Source organism: Crocodylus siamensis, chromosome 15 (assembly GCF_052110815.1).
Source record: "Crocodylus siamensis isolate JL-2025a chromosome 15, ASM5211081v1, whole genome shotgun sequence".
NCBI lineage: Eukaryota > Metazoa > Chordata > Crocodylia > Crocodylidae > Crocodylus > Crocodylus siamensis.
Window position 1 is genome coordinate 26,254,736 of NC_143409.1, and position 22,794 is coordinate 26,277,529.

General features: G+C 45.5%; 1 long non-coding RNA gene across 1 annotated transcript; it reads right to left on the reverse strand.

The window, feature by feature from the left end:
• Positions 1–14,889: 14,889 nt before the first annotated feature.
• Positions 14,890–22,794, reverse strand: LOC149852258 (uncharacterized). Its single transcript, XR_016439304.1, has 4 exons — positions 19,254–22,794; positions 18,374–18,434; positions 16,454–16,511; positions 14,890–14,952 (listed from the first exon to the last, which is right to left on the reverse strand). It is a non-coding gene; the product is annotated as an uncharacterized LOC149852258 (long non-coding RNA).

Here is a 22,794-nt window from a genome sequence, read left to right on the forward strand (position 1 = left end):
GAGCAGGGGGTTGTACTAGATGACCTCCTGAGGTCCCTTTCAACCCTAGTTTTCTATGATTCTGTGATTCGCCTGGTCTGAGCAGGTTCTAACTATCTTTTTTAAACCTCTGTGGCACACTTCCTGTGCACAAAGTTTTGCTCCTTCATGGAAATGGGACCTCATGGTCCAGCTGTCCTGTGACCCAAAGACAGGTGCTGATCACAACACACCATAGTTGCTTCTGTGCTCCAACTTTCTGGGAACTCTAGCATACAGCTTACCTCTAGAAAGGCAAGTCATAGTTTAAACAAATAAGATATACTTTACCCAAGACATTTAAAAAATAGTTGCTCCTTACTTTAGGAAACAACAAATGTACATAGCCAGATAAAACAGAAGAACAGTCACAAACTTCCCTGCTCTACTTTCCTGATGACTGAGTTTGTGGAGTTTAAGTTAGTCTTCCAGGACAGACCTTCTCAAACTTCTTCAATGCATGTCCCACAGACAGTTACTACAGATCATGTGCCTTCAGTTAACAAGGGGTAGGGGCCACACCACAACTCAGCTGCTACACAGCAACTGCCTTTGTTCCCATTCTTACCTATAGGATCATAGGAAAGCAGCACTAGAAGGGATCCCAAGAGGTTATCTACTCCAGCCCCCTGTTCAAAGCAGGAGCATCCCTTACTACACCATCCCAACCAAGAGTCTGTCCACCCTGCTCACGAAGACTCCCAAGGATGGAGATTCCACAGTTTCTCTAGGTAGCCTGTTCTGATGCTTGACCACCCTCATAGTCAGAAAATTCCTTCTAATATCTAGCCTAATGCAATTCTTCTGCTGTAGCTTGAAGCTATTGCTCCTAGTCCTGTCTACTACAGCCACAGAGAAAAGCCCAATTGCATTTTCTCTGTATCTGCCTTTCAGGTATTTGAAGTCTTATCAAATCCCCACTCTGTCTTCTCTTCAGGCTAAATAAGAGTTCTTTCAACCTTTCCTCATAAGTATTACTGGCCCAGGCCCATAATATTTTTTGTGGTTCTGTGCTGAACTCTTCCCAAATTGCTTACATCCTTTTTGAAGTGTGGGGTCCAAAACTGGACACAGAACTCTGGGTGACACCTCACAAGTGCTGCATGGAATGAAAGAATCACTTCCCTTGATTTGCATGTGACACTCATATTAATACAACTAAGCATGCTCTTGTTTTGTTCTGTTGTTTGAAACAAGGGCAAACTGTTGGCTCATCCCACTTATGATCTACTGCAGGTGTTCTCAACCTTTTTCTTTTTGAGGTCCCCCCCCCACCCTGAGCATGCTAAAGACTCCACAGCCCACCCGTGCCACAACAACTGCCTGGCTCCCCAGCCCTGTCCACATGGCCCCAGGTACAGCAGGTGGGGCTTAGCAGTGGGGAGCCCTGGAGTCCTACTCACCTTAGCAGCAGCAGCACAGAGGCTTGTCCACCTACTCTTAGTACTGCCTGCAAGATGGAGGCTGTGGGACCAGATGACACAGGCCTGCCTTCCTCAGGGCTCACCTCAGCCCCAGGGGACTGAGGCAGATCCTGGCAGGGCCAGGCTGGAAGGACCCCCTGAAAACTGCTTGCAGCCCCCCAAGTTGAGAACCGCTGGTCTACTGTAACCCCCAGGTCCTTCCCTGGATTACTGCAACGTAGCCACTCATTCCCCAGTGTGTATTTGTGTATATATATATATATATATTTTCCATCTGAAACGCAGGACTTTCCAAGCAAGCTTATCACCAGCTTAACACTGAAACAGGAATAAGAATTTCACCCCCAAAACAAAGGCAAGAATACAGAAAAGCCGACTAGCTTTGTCATCAGGATGGAGCTTGCAGTTTGACAGAGATCTAAATGTGGAAATCATAAACTGTATATACAGGCTCCCCAAACTGTTACCCACATGTCCTTCAAAAATTGATTTAGACCACAGATCTTCAGAAAGTAAGATCCAATGACTGACGGCTTTCAGGCTATCCATTTGTGTATTTGCTGTGTCTCTGTACAGATCAGTTGCTCCATCCCCACTGGCAGCACAGACAGTTCCCTTCCCATGCTGTTATTAATTCTCCCACTGGCTGATACACTTATGTGATCATAACCTCCAGTAGGGTTGACAGGATGTGTTTGGGGAGTGAATGTTGACTCAGTCAGCACTAATTAACATGGTAAATATCAGCTCAACTTGCACGGATTTGTCAGATGAACATGCCACGTACACTGGCTGCTTCCTGCCTCCTGCTCAAGTCTGGCAGGCCCACCTCCATTTTTCCTGGGTAGAGGGTTTCACACTTGTCTATTTGGTGTGGAAAGTTTAAGTGGCAACCATGTGACCACCCTTCCTCTTTGCACAGCTTTCCTAGGCTCTTTTTTGCATTACCGATTATGCTGATCACTACTTTCTACAAAGTTAGGCTTTGTCTATCTGCAACAGTTATATCACCTTAAATGTACCGTGTACACAGAACAGTACAATCCTTCCCCCTCATTGTACAGGCATGACTAGTCATACCAGTATACAGGTTTCTGTATGTGGGTTCTCTCTTATATGATGACCCTTTTTATACCAAAGATTCGTTATGTGCAAGGTACATTCACTCTTATGTGATCAGTGTAGTGGAGGCCCAGAATTAGCAATTTTGCACACTGCATTGTGGGAATGACACACACCAAAATATAGTCTCCTGTGAAGAGCACAGATCCACGCTCGTTGTCTGTGACATGTGTTTCTGTAGTTGCCAATGCCATTATGATAGGGCCCTGTGCTTGTGTGTACTGTCTGGTGTTGGTGAGTACCAAAATGGTCTTGTAGAAGTGGTAGAAATGGGCCTGGGGGTCAGTACAGTCGAGGTCTTGGATCATATCCTTGTTACATTGTAAAATGGGTTCCCTCTATGCAGATTTGAGTTGTGTCATTTTCCAGGAATGCATGTACAGCATAAAGCAAGGGAAACCTGTACATAATTTCTTCTGGTGTAACACTGCCATAAAGGAAGAGATCCCATTCACCTTATGGAAAACTAATGTTATAGTAACTTATAAACTGACTGAAGAACATGTAAATTTTGAAGGAAGCACTTCTAGTTACTTTGATAGTTATGACACCAAGAAGTTCTTAGGATGCTCAATTAAATAAGAGTGCTTCTGCTATCCCTGAATTTGTTAGGAAAATGTTTTGAACTCAATTATTTACTTGTGACTTGCGCTGGAAATAATGATTAATGAAAATCATCTTGATTTAATTGTAATGGGCTAAGTTTCCCCATTTCACTTGTTTTCATAATGCATATTTTCTTGCATGTTTCTCTATATTTACCTTTTTAATTTATCTTAAAAGTATATAACTAATCTTGAGTACAGATTAATTCCTATGCATGCATCTGCCACTGAAATCAATATACAATTATAAAGAAATAACTGCAAGCCAAAACAAAAAACAAAAAAAACATCACTCCTCATTTCATGGCACTACAGGAAAGAAAAAAAGGAAGGAACCATATAACAGGTCAAAACGTACATCCTGAAATACGTATATGAAATTAGATAAACCAAAATGGAAAAGAGACTTTCTATTTTTAAATAAAGGCTTGTATTTACAGCACAGATTTGGGCAGCTTAATGCCTCCCCACAATGGCCTCTGTCCTCACACATGGAATAAAAACTCTCTAGACTGCCCAGAGGATTTAAATATATTCAGGTTGTGCTTGATTGGGTGAGCACATGTCAGAGTACAGCCCTTCAGCCTGCACTCCCTATCGAAACATCCAGTTAAAGAACTGCTAGGCAAAAGATGATTGACAGTCATGGTGTAAAAGTGGTTTCCAGACAGGGATGACCAAAACTAAATATATAATAGGTCTGTGCGAGGCAGCTAGTATTCACTTCAAATTTGGCTGATTCAGGGGACAGTGATTCAATTTGGTGATCTGAATCAATTCAGGACAGTGATTCATCTGAATCTTATTTGGAGATTCAGCTGCAGCAGTCAAATCTCCAAATTGCCCAGGCCCATCCCCTGCCAGCAATGGCTGCCCTGCCTGCCCCAGCTCCCAGCACTTTGAAAAACAAAAGCCCTGACTCACCAGGTGCTGCCTGGTAAGGGGGGTGGTGGTAATCCCTGCTTCCCCCCCACTGCCCCATGCTATGTGGGGGCCTCTGCACAAGCCACCCAACCCCTACCTGCTGTCTGTTCCCCCATGGCTGCCCCACTTGCCCCGGCTCTGGCCCTTTAAGAACCCCCTCCCCCCCCCAAACCCCTGCACTCACTGGTTCCTGCCCAGCAGGGGGTGATCCCCACTGCCCTGTGCTGCACAGGGGGCTCTGCATGAGTCCTCCAAAGCCCTGAGGCTAGTGCAGGAGCCAGTGAATCCAGGGGTTTGGGGGAGGGGGGTGCTTTTTTTTCCTTAGAGCTGGGGTGGGCAAGGCAGCCAGGGGGGAGGGGCTGAAACAATGTGGGAGGGGAGAAGGGGACTCATAGCAGAGCCCCCCATGCAGTATGGGGCAGTGGGGATAGCCCCCTGCCCAGCAGTAGCCAATGAGTCAGGACTTTTTTTTAAAGCACCGGGAGCTGGGGCAGCCATGGTGGGAGAGGGGGCTGGGACAGTGGGCAGGAGTCAGAGGGCTCATGGCAGAGCCCCCCACACAGTGGGGCAGTGGTAAGCAGCAGGAAAAATCACCCCCCCACAGTTTAAAAAAAAAGGGGGCAGGGAACTGGGGCCAGGTGGGGCAGACATTGAGGGGGCTAGGGGAGCAGGCAGGGGAATGGGGCCTGGAGGCCCCCCCCAGTCTTGTCTCCCATCTTTCAGCCCCCCGCTACTCTGCCCCCTACTTACTGGCATAGAGTCTGGCTCCAGCAGGCAGGGACTGCCTGACTCAAAGCTCTCAATCTTTTGTGAATTGATTTGGAGAGCTTCAAATCAATTTGGACCCTTTTATTGGTTCACAGCTTCGATTCAGATTTGGACATTCAGCCACCAAATTGGGCCGAATCGCCTTCATATTGAAATCAGCACCCAAAGCTTTACACAGCCCTAATATACAACTCTCCGGATCAAAAAAAAAAACAAAACAAACAAACAAAAACAAAAAACCAATGCTTACAACTATACCCAGAAACAAACAAGAAAACCAAGAGCAGTCTGGAAAAGCAAACATTAAGTGCTTCTGAATGCTGACCCACAACAAGTTGTGCACTACTGAATGATTATAGGTGGTACAGAACAGGGGTCAGCCAGATTTTTGGGCAGAGTGCCAAAACCACCTGCAACCTCAATTTCTAAGATGCTGGTGTGCCACAAGGGGCTAATTAAGGTAATTATGAGTTAATTAGCAACAATTAACACCTAGAAAACCAAACTAAGGAGAGGAAATGATCAATACAGACAATCAACTGCCCCAAGACAGAGAATCAGTTGCACAAGCACCCATGTCATGAGCTTTGCCTGTCAGCAGTCAGGTGCAGGGGAAGTTCTGGGTTCTGGGGCCCTGCACCTCTATCTCCTTGACAGCTGGCAGGCTTCATGGCCTGAGCAGGGGCCACCACCCCTGCAGTTTTCAGCTCGCTGCACCTTAATACACAGTGTCACTCATGTCATGAGTTTTGCCCATCAGCAGCTTGAGGTACAGTTCCCCCCCTAACACCTGCACCTATCTCCTCAATAGCTGGCAGGCTTTGTGGCCTCACCAGGGGCTACCACCCCTGAGTTTTAACTCCCCTATGGTGTAACACATACACTTGACATGAGTTTTGCTTTCATGAATTTAGGGTACAGTTCCCTTTGAACCCCTGCACCAATCTTCTTGACACTTGGCAGGCTTCATGCTCTCAGCAGAGGCTACCACCCCTGCAAGTTTCATCCAAGTCAGACAAAACACAACAAAGTTATAAGTATTTAATTGATTCCCCATTATACCCTATGGCTGGATCTCCGAAGTGGCTCTGAAGCCTTGGAGCTGCTTTGGCTGGATCAAAGCGGGAACCTGGTCTAGAGCTCTGGATCGGATTGCTGGCATCCAAAGCAGGCAGATCCAAAGCCGGATTGAATAGCTGCCTAATTCCACAAGCCTAGTGTCCCAGCCCTGGTGGGGATGGAACATGCCCTACCCACCCAAGTCTATAAGCATCCTCTAGACCTTGAAATCCAGCAAGGCTGCTCCAGTCCCATCCCTGGTATCTGCTCTTAAGCCTTTGGTCTGTGGTGGGTGCAGCAGATGCTAGGGTCCAGTCTGGAGCAGCCTTACACGCAAACTTGTGAGTTTAGAGTTTGCCTGCAGTCATGGGTCAGGCATACTCAGGCTCTATAGTACCTAGACATGCTGCTGTTACCATGTACGTAAGCCCTAAATGTCTTCCAGAACTGCATTAAGCAGTGTGACTACTATTTACCATATACGATACAATGGCTATAGGAAACAGAACCACTTTATGTCCCAGTGCTGCTGTCTCCTCTGGAAGAAGCCCCTCCTCCCCCACAGCAATATATGCAGGGACTGAGGATGCTAGAAATGTTCAGAAAAAGGGGAGAGGATCAGCACCATGACTTCAGCACATCTAAAGACTTTCAATATAGGCTGGAGAACAGGGTTTGAAATACAGGAGGGTTCAGGGCCCCCCCCCCCCCAAGAGCTTCCCAAAAGCCCCTGGAGTCCACCCCATGCCTTTCTAAGCATGTCAGATGGGGGCAGAGGGTTGCAGTGGTGGGTACCAGAAGGAGCCACCAAGTGTAATTTGAACCCTGCTGGACAAGGAAGGAGGGCAGAAATACCACTGCCATAGTTCTGCAACTGTGCTATTAGATCAGTTGTGAGGTTGATTCTAGAGGGATTGGGAGCCAGCTGCAATATTATGCCAGCAATACTGATAAATAACAAATGTGACAAGGGCTGGTGATGTACAATAAACCTATTCCAAGGCCACTGGGCAAATGCAGGCTGCTGATAAACCCAAGAAACAAGAGGCATTTTCACTTGAAGTTTATAGTAATTGACACATAGGAGTACCACCCACTGCTAGGTACCAGAGCAATAAAAGCCATGGATTTGATCACACTACAACACTAAAATATCCTTAACATGAGAGAGAAGGGAAAACAGTCATTGTGAGTTCTGTCCAGCTTTCTAACAGAAGGTACGAACCCAACCCACTTCAAGAAGGACAAGATGAGGTTTGAAATAGTAATCTCATGGGCATATAGGGATCTATGACCAAGAGGTGAATCAGGAGGGTGGAATCAGTAAGGAACTGGCAAGACTACAACATAGCAGCAGCATAGACAGGATCAGCCACCTAGCAGTAGAAAGAAAACCTTCAGGCAAATTGAGAATCTGAACTGACCCAGAACCATTGAACAGAAGCCACTGCCCATTGGTACAATTAGACCTATCAAAGACAAAAAGTATTAATTGTTTGTGACATCAAGAATGGATTTTGACATACTGAGCAAGATGAGCCATTGAGCCACCTGACAACCTCCACCACACCTTTTAACCGGTAGTGGATATTGTAACAGGAGTAGCTCCCTAGGGCTCGCTGTGCTCTCCCCTAGTGCCCCTTACCACGTCCAGTCGGTCTATGATGCACCCTCAAATCTCACCCACCATGTCTTTGATGTCAATTTTGACATTAGGGAGGCTGCCTCTTCAGTTCTCCTGGACAAGGTTATCCTCCCATACATTAGCCCAGGTGCTAATGGCAGTTCCTGAGCACCCCAGCCTTATAGGCTATGCGTGGCTCCAACCACTCCTTTACTACACCCCAAGCCTCGCAGATATGCCAGACATTGTTCGGTCAGTCTCGCTCTCTACACCCTCTCTGGTGCTCAGGCTCTCATCTCAACTGCACCCTCTACCGCTGTCCCCTTTTGCTCTGGGGTTTACCACAGCCTTGGGGCTCTGGTGGCCATAGCCATGCCTGGCCCCAACTCTCCTCCTTGGGGTCTTGACCTCCTGCTGGGCTCAGGCAGCCTCAGCCTTACCTGGCCTCCGATTCTCTGCTCTCCACTTTGCCTGGAGTCAGTGCACCCCCAGATGCTGCACCCTCTGTCACCAGGGTCCCCATGCTACCATGGAGCCCGTATGAGGTCTCCTCCAACCCCTAATAGCCTCATCCAGTCCTCCCACAAACACAAAGCATAACCCCCTAGGCTATAACAAATTCTAGCCACTTAACTGTAACATCCTTTGAGCCACCCAACAGGCAGACAGACAGGCAGGCGCAGGCGCGCACTCGCTCTCTCTCTCCCCCTTTGCCTCGGGCTTTGGGCACCAGCCCCTGTCCCTTCTGGTCAGCTGACCAGGCAGGTGTAAGTCCTTACCCTCATTAACTGGTTGCCCAGCAACCTGCACCTGGGTTCTTATCTCTGCTCTTAAAGTAGCAGGCACCTTGGTGCCCTGCTACAGATATAAATGTCTCTGAGCATCAGTCTGGTCTCAGAACTGATGTAATGTAAATGAACCAGAGACTTGTAGACATCAAAACTACAGCTGATGACAAGTCATGGCAGGAGAGGCAGAGTTAAAGGAAGAAGCAATTCAGAGCAATGATACCAATCTGTGACAAGTTCTGAATAGAAAGTGCCAGGAGCAGAACATAGGCTGAATGAAGCTGAGGAGCACCAATGTCTCCTACTTGTAAATGATAGGAACCGCATGGTTAGACCGGATTTCTACTCCAAATTCTGGGGAGAGGTGGGCACACTTGAAGTGAGAGAGAGGCTGCATCTAGATTTAGACAGACTACAAAAGTGGACAGATGAGACTAGGATGGGGTTCAACATAGTTTCATAGTTTCATAGTAGCTAGAGTCGGAAGGGACCTAGGTAGATCATCTAGTCCGACCCCCTGCCTTGGCAGGAAAGAGCACCGGGGTCAGATGACCCCGGCAAGGTGCTCATCTAACTTCCTTTTAAAAATCCCCAGGCTAGGAGCCTGCACCACTTCCCCTGGAAGCTGGTTCCAGGCCCTAGCCGCCCTGACTGTGAAGTAGCGCCTCCTAATATCTAATCTAAACTTACCCTCCGCCAGCTTGTGACTGTTATTCCTGGTCACTCCTGGCAGCGCACGGGGGAACAGGGACTCCCCCAATACCTGCTGATCCCCCCTGACCAGTTTGTAGCAGGCCACAAGGTCCCCCCTTAACCTTCTCTTGTGGAGGCTAAACAGGTTCAGGTCCCGTAGCCTCTCCTCATAAGGCTTGCCCTGCTGACCCTTGATCATACGAGTGGCCCTCCTCTGAACTCTTTCCATATCGTCCACGTCCCTCTTGAAGTGTGGCGCCCAGAACTGGACGCAGTACTCCAGCTGCGGCCTGACCAGTGCCGCATAGAGGGGGAGGATCACCTCCCTGGACCTGCTCGAGATGCATCTGTGGATGCATGACAGGGTACGGTTGGCCTTCTTGACTGCCTCCCCACACTGCCGGCCCATGTTCATCGTGGAGTCAATGACGACTCCAAGATCCTTTTCCGTCTCCGTGCTGGCAAGAGGGGAGTTCCCCAACCTGTAAGTGTGGTGCCGGTTCTTCCTCCCCATGTGCAACACCTTGCACTTATCAGTGTTAAACCCCATCCTATTCTCATCCGCCCACCGTTGCAACCTGTCAAGGTCAGCTTGTAGCCTATTGCACCCTTCTAGTGCACCCACATCCCCCCACATCTTAGTGTCATCAGCAAACTTGAACAGGGTGCTTTCTTCCCCCTCATCCAAGTCACTGATGAAGATGTTGAACAGTGCGGGCCCGAGGACCGAGCCCTGCGGAACCCCACTGCCCACGTCCTTCCAGGTCGAGAAGAACCCATCCACTACCACCCTCTGGGTGCGGCCCTCCAACCAGTTGGCGACCCATTTGACCGTGTGGGCATCGACACCACAGTCTCCCAGCTTTTTGATGAGGACAGGGTGAGAGACAGTGTCGAAAGCCTTCCGGAAGTCCAGAAAGACTACATCCACAGCAACCCCTGCGTCTAATGATTTGGTGACCTGATCGTAAAAGGCCACCAGGTTGGTCTGACAAGACCTGCCACTGATGAACCCATGTCGGTTGCCCCTGAGCATACATTCCCCCGCAAGGCCCTCCTGGATGTGTGCCAGGAGAATTTTTTCAAAGAGCTTACCCGGGATTGAGGTAAGACTAACTGGCCTGTAATTTCCCGGGTCCTCTTTTTTTCCCTTTTTGAAGATAGGGACCACATTGGCCCTCTTCCAGTCCTCCGGCACCTCGCCAGAGCACCACGAGTGCTCATAGAGCTGCGCCAGGGGTCCCGCAATGACCTCGGCCAGTTCCTGTAGAACCCTAGGGTGAAGATCGTCCGGACCAGCGGACTTGAACACGTCCAGCCTCTCCAGAAGTACCCTAACTAACTCCTCGCTAACCCCTGGCCCAGGCGTGTCTCTCCCGGGGCCCGAGGGGGGCCCAGCAGGGAGGTGGCTGAACTGGTCCCTACTCAGGAAGACAGAGGCAAAGAAATCGTTAAATATGTTAGCTTTATCATCTGGCGTGATGACTAAGTTGCCCATCGTGTCCTGCAGGGGCCCCACATTACCCGGGACCCTCTTTTTACCCCCTATGTATTTGAAGAAGGACTTCTTATTGTCCTTAATCCGGGAAGCTAGTCCTATCTCCATCTCTGCCTTGGCCCTCCTGACTGCCCCCCTACATCCTCGGGCGACTGTAACGTAGTCCTTCTTGGTGATGACCCCATCTCTCCATTGGGTGTATGCCTCCCTTTTAGCAAGGAGACATTCCCGGATGCTCTTAGTGAGCCATGGGGGTTTATGTGCCCTCCTGCTCCCTTTGACCCTTGTTGGGATTACCTCCCTTTGGGCATGGAGGATCGTCTCCTTAAGGAGCAACCACTCACCTTCGACATCTGATTCCCTTCCCCTCTGGGTCCTCAGCGCTTCCCCAACGATCCTCCTTAGCTTGTTGAAGTCAGCCCTCCTAAAGTCTAGGGCTGTTGCCTTGCTGCAGCCCTTTGCCACCTTACGCTGGATGGTGAATTCCAGCAAGCGATGATCACTGTCTCCCAGGTGGCCCATCACCCGCAGCCCCCTCACCAGGTCATCACCCGTGGCCAGCACCAGGTCCAACAAGGCGTCTCCCCTGGTGGGACTGTGCACCTCCTGGGTTAGATGGAGGTCCTGCACTCTGGCTAAGAACCGACGTGAGCGATCAGACTTGGCTGACTGCTCCTCCCAGCAGATGTCTGGGAAGTTCAGGTCCCCCATGATGACCACATCCTTAGCCCTCACTGCCTCTGTGAGCTGACCTAAGAATTCCTGGTCGAGCTCTTCTCCCTGGTTGGGAGGTCTATAGTAGACTCCCACCGTTAAGTCTCTCTCCCCTGGACTGCCTTTTACTCTAACCCAGAGCACCTCAGAGTGCCCCCCCTCTACCCCCTTGCTAATTAACGAGGAAGTATATTCCTCCTTGATGTAGAGTGCTACTCCTCCACCTTTCCTTCCTATCCTGTCCCTCCTGTACAGCCTATAGCCCTTGACACTCACCGCCCAGTCATGCGATGAGTCCCACCACGTTTCTGTGATCCCTACTATGTCAGGGCTGGTGACAGCTAGGAGGAGGGCGAGTTCCTCCTGCTTCTTCCCCATACTTCGAGCATTCGTGTAGAGGCATTTGAGGCCTCCAACGGTTGTGCCCACTGACCCCCTAGTCTCAGCAATGCCCCGTCCCCCATCACTTACCTGTTTCTCCCTTTTGACCATTGGTCTGGGCTCGCTGGCTGTTGCTGGGCCTGGTAGTTCATCATCTCCTCCGCCCTCATCTTCCCCCATAGATGTGCTGCACCTTGGGAGAAGGAATCCACAGCATACATACAGGCAGGGCAGCTCCCCTCTTGAAAGCACAGAGGCGGAAAGGGATCTTGGAGTCATTACGGACTCCAAGATGAACATGAGCCACCAATGCTGGACAGCAGCCAGCAAGGTCAGCTATACCTTGTCATGCATCCAAAGATGCATCTCAAGCTGGTCCAGAGAGGTGATACTCTCCCTCTATGTGACATTGGTCAGGCCGCAATTAGAGTACTGTGTCCAGTTCTGGGTGCCACACTTTAAAAAGGATGTGGCCACCTGTTTGGTGAGAGGGCAGCAGGACAGGGCCTATAAGGAGAGACTGAGGGACCTGAACCTGTTCATGCTTGGCAAGAGGAGGCTGGGGGGGGGCCTGGTGGCTGCCTACAAACTCGTCGGGGAGATCATGAGCAAATAGGAAGAGCCCTATTCTCCCCAGCACCACCTGGGGTGATGAGGAACAATGGTAATAAGCTGATGGAGAATAGGTTTAGGTTAGAGATCAGGACGTAATATTTTACAGTTAGGGTGGCCAGAATCTGGAACCAACTTCCTAGGGAAGTGGTCCTTGCCCCTACCATGGATAAATTCAAAAAGAGAATAGATAATCACCTGTCTGGGGTCTTGTGAACCCAGCATTCATTCTTGCCTGTGGCAGGGGGGCAGGCTAGATGATCTGTTCAGGTCCCTCCTGACCCTAGCTACTATGAAACTATAAAGACTCAGGCAAAAAGAGTAATTGGGAAACTGAAGGTACCTGTTTTGGCATAGTTGACACAATGCTCAGATAATAGGGTGCAGTAAGATGCAGCAGAATTCAAACAATTCAACTCCTCAAGGGAACCTTCATTACAAGATGTCTCTTGGGCACCCACAAAGCAATGGAAAGGCAGAGCTGGCTAGAAAGACATCCAAAAGACTGATGGCAAAGGTGAAACAAACAGGAAGGGATCCCTGCCTGGCAATACTGGAGTTATTTTATGTGGCTAGAACCTTTCATTTAAAAATGTAATTATAATTACTGAAGAACCACCATAGGACTAGAAAGTTGTATGAAAACATGAAGATTACTATTTAATCTGCATTGCTTCTATTCCATAATAAAACAGCCGCATATTAATACCAGCTGCTGACCCTAATGAAACTCTTAAGTAAAAAGGAGACATTTCTAAAAAGTCTGATGTACAAAGGGGATTGTCTCAAGGGGTGTTCTAAAACTGGAGGTAGTTTCAAAAAGCAAGCACTACAAAATACTAGTGCAAGTCAGCCAAACCCGTCACCAGTTAAAAAGGCATGCATCTACAGACATGATAATACACTGTAAAAGACACTGAAAACAAAGGATCAGAATCAGGGCAAAAGGGAGAAGCAGTTTGTGCCTCCCCTCTGCAGCAGCTTTTGAGGTAGTGTAGCTCCTAACCCAGATCAGAGGAGTCCAGGCTAGTCTCAGCCATGCTGCACCTGCTGGCCAGACTCTGTGTGGCAAAATCGCCGCTGATGCAGCCTCAGGAGGCCCCCAGGGCCCCAGGTAAGGCTGCTGGGGCCAGCCCAGTGCTGGTCACAGCCTCCCCTACCCCACCCTGAGTAACCTGCCGCATGCCAGACTGCACATGGTACAGGTGTTTCCTAGGGACAACTAGCAGTGGCACAGGGTGCGCTGCTTGCTAGTTGTCCCAGCGGAACCAAACATCCACACCACATGTGAACACGGCCAAAGATTTCAAATAGAAATCTACAGTTGTGGTTTTTATGAGATCTTTGCAACAAAGAATTGCTCTATTATTTTTCTGTAGCTAAAAAATGGGTGAAAGCTAAAACCTGGCATTTTCCAAGGGGTATTGAGTCTAAAGAGATTCAAAACTAGTGACTTAAGTGTCAGATCTTTTGATTGATCCAATCATCTTCTACAGTTGAAAAAAGTTATAGACTAAGTCCAAAGTACTGCAATAGGCTCTACTACCAGCCCAGCTTTATTTTCATCACATACAACATGAATGGCATTTAGCATGCAAGAAACAGCATGAATATAGATTCAGGGAAGCAAATAAGCAAGTGTTTAAGAATCTGTTTACATCCTAATAAAACAACACTGTTACCAGAAAAGCCTCAGTTAAAGTCCCAAAGTAGATTCTATTATAAACCTATTTTCATTGATCCATATCTTTAAAAGCTTCTCCTTTAGTGTTAGTATGCTCATACTTAGGCCTCACTATTTTAATCTGTTGCATGGGGGCGTGGGAATGTATCTAGGCAGAACTCTGCAGGACTAGGGTCTTTGTTTCAGCTTAAATGAATCTAAGGGTTGGCTACTTTTTGCATGAGTGGCTGCATCATATGGGGGCTCAGAATCAACCAATGCTAGGTCCACATGAGGACATCAGGAAAAGGTAATTCATTTACCCATTACTTCCTTCTAGTGGGGCGCTACCAGCAGCAGGTGAGCTACAGGTGACAAACCATACAGTAAGCCCAGATCAGACTCATCTTCCTCTAGGGAAGCAATAGCTACTCTGTCTCTGTCCAGAACAGCATTCCTGCAGTGGACCTACCTTGCTTCAGGGAGACTTTGGCCGACGTTTGTCTAAAATAATTCTTAGTTTCATTCAGGCCTCTTACAGAGCAAACTTAAAGTCTGTCCTCCTTCCCACTCTACATCTAATTGAACTGTGCTCTACCTTTTAACTCATCCCTCCTCATTTGATACCTACTTCAGGTGTAGCATCCATTGTAGGCCCAGATTTAGGTCCAATGTAACAGTGCTGGGAAGATCAAACTCACAATAGCACATTAACCCTTTCCTGTCCTGTATAGAACTTGCAAACCCTCCAGAGAGGCAAGAGATGAATTCCAAGAATGTGAACGATCTCTAGCAATAATAGTAAAATACAAACAAACAGTAGTTTATGCTAAATGTCTACAATATTTCAGATCTTTTTAATGCTGGTTGTCCAATCCATGAAAAAAAATATTTACAAAGGAAATGTCTGGGGGTTTCCTCTTGAGTTGTTGAATACAGAGCCAAGTTTCACATGCTAAGAAATAAACATTTGAATGTAATTTTAGACACACTTACCTTGTACTGTCTTCCAGTTCAAGCTTAACAACCGTAAATCCTTAAGTCATTTGAAAAACACAGCTGCAACAAAAAGAAAGATAAATTGGTCTCGCTGAACAAAAAGAAATACAGTAATATCTGTTTCTCTGTTAACAGATAGACTGTAGTAACTATATTTAATATAGAGCTGTAGTATGTTTCATAATGTTCTAACAACAGCACATAGATAATATAACCATGGAGACTGCTAGCTATTTAAAACTAATTAGTATTCTTAAATAGGATCTGTTACAGAAAAGTTTTATGGAGAGGGATTTGCCAGAGAAAATTAAGTTTAATTTAAGATCATTGGATACAAATGCTAATAATAAGTCTTGCTTACGCAGCTAGTAGGAATTATAGTTTGATAATTTGTAATATTACACAAATGTTTAATAGTGATTTTATTGTCAAGAACAACATACTAAATATATGTCTCATAAAGTTTAAAGGAGAACATGAAGAAATTTCAAGGCATAGTCTCTTTAAAATATCTTAAATGAGGATACAATAATGACCCTTTAGTCAGAAGGATGTTTGTTATATGTACAGCATAATCCTGTACATTATATCACTTAGGACTTTTCTAACAACTTTTATTAGAGAATTTATAAACAGCATACAACACGTATATTTCTGTTATTTAACTGTTACACAACCAGTTGCATTATAATGGACATTCTATCTTCTTATATCCAGCTTTGTATATGGTATATTTAGCTGTACAAACTATTTCACAAGATGCAGGTATAGGGAAAAAGTACAGAGCATGGGAGTGAGAGGCAGCACTTCCAGATACTAACTTTAAAGGAATTTTTAAGCTAGAGCTAAAGAAAAGGCAAAGTACCAGACATCATGGTCTCGTCCCCACAAGCGGGAACATGCGTTCCCTGGAAACCCAGTGGCATATCAGTAAATTAACTTCTATATTGAATAGAACAAAATTAGCTTCGATATAGAAGCTAATTTACAGCTTTGTTTCAATTATGCTGTTCTTGTTTTAGGCAAATATTTTCCAAGGGGGCAACTCAAGTAGAACCAAGCCTCTCCTAATATAGAATTATATATCGGGAGAGGCTTTATTCTAGTTTTTATTTCATTGAGGCCTACATCTGACATGCTTACACTCTTTTTAGGACCTGCAGCTCAGCTGTGGTCATGTTTGTTGCACTGACTCATGTTGGAAGATGTAATTAGCGCCAGTCAAACACAGGAGAACTGGAAGCATATGTATACCCACTATAGAGGTTAGCTGCAAATAAATGGGAGACCACACTGTCTAAAACCAAGCAGAGTATACTTGACCACTAGACCAACGATAAATTATGTCATTCAATGTTGTATTACAAAACATATATAATTATTCTTTGTTGCTTTTTAATTAGAGGGCAAACAGTTACAAACTGTGTTACATCACATGCTAGTTAGGATACACCAAACATTTGGAAAGTGCTTCGTTGTTACTACTGACTATCTGGGTCTATTCTTAAAGCCTTTCTATATATGGAGCAAAGACAGTATCACATTAGATGATACAAATTACCTCACTAAGCACACATACGGGATTGCTGAAGTCATCCAACTTTGTGACATATGTATGTCTGTTGTAAAAAAAGTAAAGAATTTGTGAAGACACTAGTAAACCAAGTACAATACAGTTGATAGCATTTATCTCCTTGGAAACTATAACTGTCTCTGTCTTTCTACAGAAAAAAACAACAGATTTGTCTACACTTAAGTCACCCATGAAACCATACTTATGTTCAAACCCAAGTGATCAAGCAACTCTAAGAATGAGCAAAAATATATGTGGTTATTTCCTCAGTTCTTAGTCAGGACCCCCTTAAATTTAGGATTCTGTTCCCACAAGGTCTCTGCAGACTAAACACTGGAGTTACTCTTCTATGGACAGATGTCTTGCAGAATTGGCCCTTTTTATTTACCTGCGAGAAATGATTTTATGAATGTTAAAAATAAATTATTAACATCTATAGCAAAATAATTCTAGCAATACTAGTTACTAAAAACACCATGGACCAAATAACTGGACAAAAAAGCACTAAGCAAAAACCTATTACATTACAATTTAAAATACAGGGCTGTGTATGTATCTGATATAAAGATCCCTGTTTGTTTCCTCCACAACTGTGATTTCCCTCTCTGGGCTTTTACATAACTTCCTAATCATCTCCTAAGACTCCAGAACAAATAGTAAAATGGTCAGCTGACTACATCAAAGGCTTAATCCTGCTCCCACAGAAGTCAATGATAGGATCACTGTTTAGTTCGAATTCACTATGCCTGCATAGGGAGGGCTATCTGAAATTGACTGGCACCAGCTGTAGTGAGATTTCAACTGCAGTATTTTAAAAAGGAAAGATGTTAATTGAAGGTTATGTTGCATTTTCTGTAATGAAGAAAAAACTCTGCATCTGGTGCCTTGAAACCAGGCAATCAAGAAATATATTAAAACAGTTTATATTAAATCAGTTGTTAGAATCGGGGACTAGATAGCCACAATCCAAAAACTTTGGCAATAACTGGTAATCTTGTGGCACTCCTATCAGAAATGTCAAAGGTTAAATGTGCTACAAAGTTAATCGCTTGCGTTTTCTTCTAGAGAGATGGCCCAACCAGCATAGATCTGAGGTATCCTGGAAGGGAGAAGCATGCATTGATCCTGCATTTCAAAAGTGTGATAAGGGAACATCAAAAATATAAGGAACATGTAGCTCTGGGACCAAAATGAGTGGCATCCCTCATAAAGGAAGTACACCAGAGTCGTATATAGCTTTAGGAGCTGTAGCACCAGTTTCCATCACTTAACAAGCATAGGTAGAACTTTGTCCGGCACTATCAGATTTTCTAATCACTTTTACACCTCTCACACATTCTTTATCTTGGTAGTATTAACCTCCCATCCATTCCCAATTTAATAAAAAATATGGATATGATAGTTGATCATTTTGTCAGTTGCCAGGCAAAAGGACTAAAATTAAATTAAACAGATAATATAAGCTGCTGTAACACAGGTGTTTAATGGGTTGGATAATTATGCTCAAAGACTAGTTGTCAGTGGCTCACTGTCAGACAGGGAGACAGCAACAAGTGCCATTCCCCAAGGGTCCGTCCTAAACTCAATCATGTTCAGTACCTTTAATAAATTGACCCATAAAAAGAAGCTGACCGGAATAGAAGATGCATTAGAAGACAGGATCAAGATTCAAAACAGCCTTGAAAAAGTTCTCTGAAATAAATAGGGTACAATTCTACAAGTGAAAGTGAAAGTATGATACTTAGGGAGGAACAAATCAAATGCATGAAGACAACATGGGGAATGACTGATAAGGCTACAATACTACAGGAAAAGGACCTGAAGGCTATAAAAGACCAGAAGCTGAATATGAGTAGACAATGTAATATTTTTACAAAACATTGGGGTGTGTTGACAGGAATGTCTTACGTAAGGCATGGGGAGTGCTTCTTTCATTCTGTTCAGCACTGCTAAGGCCTGATAGCAAGTCCTGCAAGGACAAATTGGAGAAAGTCCAGAGGAGAGCAATAACAATTCTTACAGGTCTAGAAAACATTTGGTTGTGGATTCTGCACCACTGGAAATTTTTAAGAGCAGTTTGAACAATTATTTCTCTGGAAAGGCTTAGACAGAGATAAGGTTGGACTAACTGACCTCTAAGGGTCCTTCCGGCCATATTTTCCTAGCATCCTAATTCTCAGAGGCTGTTAGCCATGAAAATCATATTGAGAAATATAAAAGGATTTAAGAAGTTAAGGGCTCATTATTACTGATTTTTAAACTAAACTCCCCCTTTGAAATCAGTGTATTTTCAAATAAATTTTGGAAGCCCCTGACATAAACTTGTGGGCAGTTGTTTACTTCTGTTTAAGATCTTCACATTTTGGTGTAGCTTAAACATGTTCCTAATTGACTTAAACTAAACTGAAAAAGTCTAGTACTGTATGAACAAAAATAAAATGTGCACACAGATTTCAGCTCCGCTTCAAAATCACAACTTCATTTGATCTGGTACAAATGTATCAAGTCCATTCCTCAAGTTACAACCACAGGGCAAAAGTGGTCCACCTGTAATCTACTGCCATGTCCTGGCCCCCTACCTGGCCATCTTAGACTGATGTCTCTGGCCGTTCTGCAGAGATAGGGGAAGCAGCATACAGAACCTGAGAAATTGTACGGGCTGGAGACAAGTATATTGCTCTAAAAGTGGTGTAAATAACTGACAAATTAAATGGCCCCAGCTATGAAAAAGCCAGCGGGGCCTTCTTCTGAACACACTGAAGAGCAGTTACGCTTGCCACAATCCTACCCCATGACAACCAAACTGGAACCAAACCGCTAGGCTCTGCAAAAATGAGGCTGTGTGCGGCCACCCGGCCACTTGGCAGATGACTCTGGCTGAATCCGGTTCCTTTGTGAGCCCGGGCTTAGCGCACAGGAGCCCGGCACAGGAGCTCATCCCCCCGGGCCTCCCCTCCGAGGGAGCTGCGGCGCCGGCGCCTCCCTCAGCCTCCAGCGCCGACACCCGGCGAGGGGGAGCATCCACCACAGCGACGTCCTGGCCTGGAGCCCCAGGGGCTGGAGCAGGCAGCCGGGCTCCGCAGGACGCGGGCTGCCAAGGCCCTCAGCGCCCCCGCCTGCCTGCTGTCCTCTCGCTGGCGGCGGCGGAAGGACACATCACCCGGGCCGCCCCCATCGGCCCTGGGCAGTCTGCCGGGACGGCAGGGTTAATGGGGAACTTTCCGCAGGCGCCTTCCCGCCGGGGCCGGGGCGCGGCTCGGCAGCTCGCGCACAACTGTCGGCGTCGCCAATTGTCCGTGCCCGCGGCGGGGCCTGGAGGCGGCCGGCCGGCTCTCCCAGCCTGGGCTGCCCGAGGCCGCGGGCGCACTGGCTGCTGCTCCCCGCTGCCCGCTGCCCGCTTCCTCCGCCCTCGGGTCTGCGCACATCTGTCGGCCCAAGGCTGCCGGGCCCCAGAGGCACAGGCTCTTTCTTAGAACCGTTCAGTTTAATAGCAACAGTAATAAGAATAACGATAAATACTACTACTCCTTAATTATTATTAGTCGTCAGAAAGATATTTCCTCTTCAAAACGTCTGAAATAGCTCGTGGTCCACTGAGGCGGCAGCTGACTTCACACCCATACCTGTTTTCCGGGGGGGAGAAAAGGAAAAAAATGCGTATGTTTCAAAAGACACTGGCTATGCAGAGACTGTCAAGGCACCTTTCAGCTTGAGGCAAATGTTGGACATTTCCTTTAAACATGTCTGATAGCATTATGAATAGCGTTAGGAATCTAGTTATGGCTCAAGACCTAGATGGGGGTGTTTACGTGTGTACGCACTATGAAATCCATCGGGGGACTCGCATGAGTGACTTAACAGGCCAGGGTAAGGATACTTTTGGGTGTTTACTGTCAGGAAGACCAAGACCACCCTTAGTGCCTTTTTAGAGCCTTATCCAAAATCAGCCAAATGAAGAGGACTCTTTTTTCCCCATTGACTGTAATGAGCCATGGCTCAGGTATCCTGCAGAACATTTAGCAATAAATGCAATTGTCTTTTCCATTCTGCTTGCTAGGACTAAGGATTTACCTTGACCAAAAGTTTGTCAGAACCTGTGCAAAAACTAGTCCCAGGGCCGGCTTGTCAGTAGATGTGGGAATTTGCTTGTGATCAAAAAAATAATTCATGGTGGGCAGTTTGCTGTTAGTGATATTTTATCAAGGTTGGGGCGTGTGCTGAAAAATGAAATTTACCCTGGGTAAATAATTTGCATTGATGCCAGGGTTTGTATAATAGTATGACTAACTGGCGATTGTCTGTTGGAAATTCACTCAAGCCAGTTTTCTGGTGTGTTTGTATGGAGAGAACCAGTAGGATTTGACACTTTATTTGGATGGGAGTAGAAGAGTTAAAGTACTGTGAGTGCAAATTTAAGAATAAACTAGAAGGAGACATACAGACTTTTAGTCATTTTATTCACACAGGCATAATACATTAAATAATAATATGGAATACATTTACTTGCATCTCTGAATACATAACAGCTGTTCTGCTTTATCACATGCTATTCCTTTAAGGATGGGTTGGTGCACTGTGCATGCAGCCTGTCAGAGGAGTGTATGAACACTCTCCATTTTTAGGGTTCTGTGATCAGGTGATTTAGCTTTTAAAATTCCCTTCTTTCAAGTCCTCCCTGGGTCAGATTTGTAATATTTTTACCATTTGCAGGCAGCTGGATACATCAGTGGTTGACTTAGTTTCACATCACAATTCTTGCCACATCTCATGGGGTCTTTATTCATCTGCATGGCTTTGATTTTCATTTACAGTGACAACAGTGTTGCCTTTTTTCTACTTTTTTGGATGACATTATCCACCATGTCTGCCAGTGTTTAAAAGATTTTTTTTAATTATGTGTCAGAATTATATATTAGCATTATTGTGTGCTAACATTACTGTGTGACAATGAGCTAAGCCAAGTCACAGAATAACTTGAAAACGATTTAGCATGTGTAAACTTCCATTCACTCTGGTTGGGAAAGAGACAGTCTTCTGTGATACAAGTCCTGGTCTGTATTTGGTTACTTCTTCAATTTAGGTTGTCCTGAGAAAGTCATCTATCTACTGGCAGTGCACTGGCCTTGATCCATGCAGAAATTATTCAGAAGGGTCCACAGGCAACATAGCAGATCAAAACCTGGCTTTAAAATGGTGGGATATTCAACAAGAAACAATTTGTCACTGGTAATTGAACCTATTATTTCTGCCAGCAAGATTATGCTGAGAAGTTATAGAGTGGCAAAGCTGACCTGAGGATGTGTGGATTCGATCCAAATGTAAGGGAGGTCAGGTGAGCTTTGCTGCCTTTTTGGCTGAACCACCTTCATGCCAAATGTGCAGTGGAGTGATCTTAATACTGGCAGCCAGGACAGAGGTTTGCCTTAGACTCCCTGATGTGATGTGCATAGTGGCATGGAGCTGTACATCAGCCAACCATGTGGATGAATAGGCCCAGACTGAAGCACGTTATTTGGGTGCTGAGTGACAGAGGGTGAGGACACATCTGCTGAGTGGACTATTCTGAGTCTTAACTTTTAATTTTAATAGAGTTTTGTTGCTTGTTCCTAGGGTCATCATTCTATTGTTGAATCTCATTTCCATGCCAACACTTCCACTCTGTCTGGTGTTGCTATGAACTTGAAAGATATGGCTACTTTTGCTCAGCTTTTATTTAAGCAAAAAACGAAACAAAACAAAAACAACCAGAGCTAATAAGCCAAAGCTAATTGACTATACTGGTAGCTAAGATGCTGGTTATTTATTCATTATACATTTTGACTGTTGTAGTGATTTATTGACCATTCTACTTCCCTCATCTATCACTGCCTCCCATCTATTCAGAATGCAATGGCACATTTGATTTTGTTCATTTCCTTCAAATCTGATAGTGTTTCTCCTTTTAATCAGGTACCAAAGCTACTCATCAAGATGATGATAAATTAACATTTATTACTGGTTTTAAAAGTACTTTGTGGTTTAGTTCTTTTATATGTAATTTGATTTGTCTGTATAACCTGCACATAGTCTCTGTAAGATCTTTTGCTTTTGTTCTACTGTCTGTGGCCTTTATATCTAGATGAAGTGACTTCTTGCATCGGACCCCAACCTGGCGAAATTATTTTTGGAAGAGAGTAAAGAAGACAAATACTGAGAAGTCAAGAGAAACGAGAAAGAAAAAAATGATTTAAAAATGCATTTAAATATTATTTCTCTGAGAGATTATTGTATGTGATTAAAAAGTTTAGGATGGGATAATTTTCCTTATATTAACAAAATAAAGTGCCAAA